Source organism: Panthera tigris, chromosome A1 (assembly GCF_018350195.1).
Source record: "Panthera tigris isolate Pti1 chromosome A1, P.tigris_Pti1_mat1.1, whole genome shotgun sequence".
NCBI lineage: Eukaryota > Metazoa > Chordata > Mammalia > Carnivora > Felidae > Panthera > Panthera tigris.
Genome location: NC_056660.1, coordinates 143047699 through 143051386, shown reverse-complemented (window position 1 = coordinate 143051386; position 3688 = coordinate 143047699).

Here is a 3688-nt window from a genome sequence, read left to right as displayed (position 1 = left end):
TAAAATGCAAAATGATCATGCATCATTCTTGCTTAATACCTTTTAGTGGCTCCTTGTTGTTATCAAGCCTAAGCTTCTTAACATAGCTTATAAGACATTTAATCATCTGGTTCAAGTTCAACTATGCCCCACTTTCTGTCCTCACAACTGAAGATCCAGTGGCCAAAACCACCAAAATCTCCAAAATTATCTTATCCCCATACTTTAAGTCTTTGCATGAGGAGGCTCCAATGAGTAAGAGAAGAAGGCACAAAATCAACTGAACAAGACTAAACAGAGAATTAAATCTTCACGCTCCCTTAAAATAAAAAAGGAAGGGAGATCCTTTGTTTCAGTATTCATTATGTTCAAATTATGCTAGATGTTTCTATTTCTGCTACTGTAACACAGGTGTATACCAATGCTGAACATAAATCATTTGTTGGTTTCTTTTCGACTCGGCTTTGAGAAGTCTCCTGGCTCAGTCTTTGGCCCTGTTTTTACATTCCACTCATTACACTACACACCCACTTTACATGCTTTCCCTTGTTTGTCTTTTCCATTCCCCAGTCTTTATATACTGCCTATATTTTGAAGTCTCAAAGATTGACATCTCCAGCCCAGGCACCTCTTCTGAGATCAGATTTCTATCCAGAGATGACCAAAGGGTCTGCAGCAATCTCAGAATTTTACCTAAAGCTGAACTCTGTGCTAGTTTTCCCCACCTCAATAAATGTCACCTTCCATTGCTGAAGTCAGAGACCTGGAAATTTACCTCTTTTTAGTTACTGAGAAAACCTACTAATATACCAGGCATTGTCTGAAATGTTTATATTTGATAACCTGTTCAATCCTTTTAACAAATGTGTTAGGTAGCTACTATTATTATCATCCACTTTATAGATGAGGAAACCAAGCCACAGAAAGGTGAAGTAATTTGCCCAAGGTCACACAGTTTACTAATGGTGGAATTGGGATTTAAACTTAGACGATCTGTCTTAAGAGTCAATGTGCTTAACCTGTACACCAACTGTTACTCTTGGCACCTTCCTCTGATTCACCCCTACATCCAACTTATCAGAAGTGCAATTAGTTATACCTCCAAAAATGTCCTGAATCCATATACCTCTTTCCATCACAGTTGCCACCACCCTAGCCTTTGGCTGAGACTGTCAAAATAATTCCTTGGAGATCCAATTCCACTCTTGTCTACTCTGCCACAGCTGGCCACCCCAACTTTCTTCCCCAAGAAGCCAGGTCTTAGATTAAATGTTTTGTCTTGTTTTTTTTGTTTGTTTGTTTGTTTTTTTCCTGAGAAGCCTTCTTTGACCTCCATACTTGAATCTCATCACCCCGATAATTCCTTCTCAAATCACCCTATTCTTTTCTATTACCGTAAATTTCAGAATTGAAATTCACATTTGTGTCTGTTTTTTAAAGTAAGTACCATGAAAACAAGGATTTGTTTTATCTTCCACTGTCTACCCTGTACTTAGCACAGAGCCTGGCCCTTAGTAGGCAGTTAGTAGTATTTGTGAATGGGTGGATGGATGAGTGACTAATATTAAGAAGTGATAATATTATTATTTTATGTGTTATAACGAAAGTACAATTTCACTTCTTAATAATAGGTTAACGGGAAGAGGCCATATGAATTAGTGAAAAATACACAGTGTTTGGGTTTTTAAAAAATAAAATGCAGTTTTACTCTTTCAATGAAGGACATTGTATAATTCTAGTAAGCATGCTACCCATTGCTTCCACCCCTGCATTCTTTTCTAAGACATTCTATTCCTACCCTCATACCCCTAACTCAGCTCATTGGACCAGAAACTGACTCAAGATTCTCCCTGTTCAGAATTTAGAACCAGAAAACTTTAAGTTAGAACTACGTTCATTTACCCTTCAAATATTTATTGAATGTCTAGAATGAACTGATGGTTGGCGATATAATGAACAAGACACATCTCTCCTGAAGGCATTTATAATTCAGTGGAAAGAACTGATGACTAAATCTGCTACTGCAATTCAGTGTATTAATCGCTATGATATGGGAACCACCAAGGAACACACAGGAGAGGTACTTTATGCAGTCTTAGGAAGGCAGGAAAACCTTCCTAGCAGAAGTGATGTCTTGGCCCAAAAAAAGCTTAATAGATTGAGGAGACAGTAGGGGTGAGGGGAAAGGGTGTTCTACGCACAGGGAACAGGAAATGCCGGTATAGTACATTCCATCTGTGTGCATGGGTAGGGGATATTACGCTAGGTGAATTACGCTAGGTGAATCGAGTCTCCATCATGAAGGCCCTTGTCAGCCTTCAGAGTTTGAACTTCATCCTGAGGCAGTGAGAGGCCTGCACACGGGGTTTTAACAGAGGGATGATGCGTTCAGATTTGTACTCTAGAAAGGTCCCAGTGGTCTCAGTGAGGGGAACATCCTGGAAACAGAAGGACCAGTTAATAGATTGTTCCAGAAAACCAGACAGGAAATGATAAGGGCAGGGATAAGTTGGCAAATGCGGGAAGAACAGAATGAATGACGAAAGTGATATTTAGGATCATGATGGGTGAGGGATTACCGAATGAAGGACAAGTGCAGGTTTAAGGATGAAGCTAGCAGTAGATTGTGAGGTCACCTGCTGAGACAGGAGGCACATGAGGGAGCCTAAGGAAGAGGTCAGGGCTGAAGACCCAAATGTAAGCCTTTTCTCCCTAGAATTAAGGTAAGCTTTTGGGGTTGAGATTACCCAGTGAGCTGTGAAGCATGAGAAAAGAAGAGGTCCACGGATGGAATCCTAAGTAACTCCACCATTTAAGTAGGTAGTAAGGAAGAAGAGTCAACAAAAAGGATTTGAGAAGATGTGTCCTAACAGCCATTTGGAATCCCAAGGAAGAGTGATGTCAGGGAAACCAGTGGATAAGACCCTTTCCAGAAGGGTCTAACAACTGTCAGTGCTTCAACCAAAAGACCAAAACACAGAGAACTTCAAAGTAACGAATTGCCTGGGCTATCTAACACATATGAACATTTCTCTCACTGAAGTAAACGTTATTCTTAACTATCTTATTTACAGTATTCATCTGTTTGTCCTTAAGAATGCTAAGATAAGCTTCCTTGTAGTCCCCTAGCCTAAAACCTTAGAAATTCTCTAAGAGTGGAGTCTGGATTCATGAGGGTTTTCTGAATTTGGTCTTCAAATGTTATTACGCATCGGTTCGAGAAGTACACTTGAATGTCAGAGTTGAGCAGTGGAAAAAAGGAGACATAAGGAAAATTTATTTTAAAAATGTTTTTCAACTTTAAGAAAAGCATCTAGCAACTCACTAAGTTTAGCATTTCATGTGTGTTTATGACCTGTCAAAAAGTGCCAGAAATTTACTTGTGAGCAAGAAGAAAAAGATGTTGCCTGTTTGTCATCTGTTAGAGTGTCCAAATTCTGAAGGCCACTTTGCAACCAAAAAACTTTCCCTCATCAGTGGACATATGTCGAAGAAGAGAAACATTAGTAATAGGATCCAGGCCATGTAATGTTCATTAAACAATTAGATGCTGATGCCAGCGGGTAATCGCTTTTTTCCATTTTATTTTCAACAGTTTGAGTGTTCCTGAGAGACTTCATGGGACTGGATCTGGTATTTTCATCAGAATTTTAGTGTATTTGCAGTATTGGTAACATCTCCCTCTCCCTCCTGCTTTCACTAAGCAATA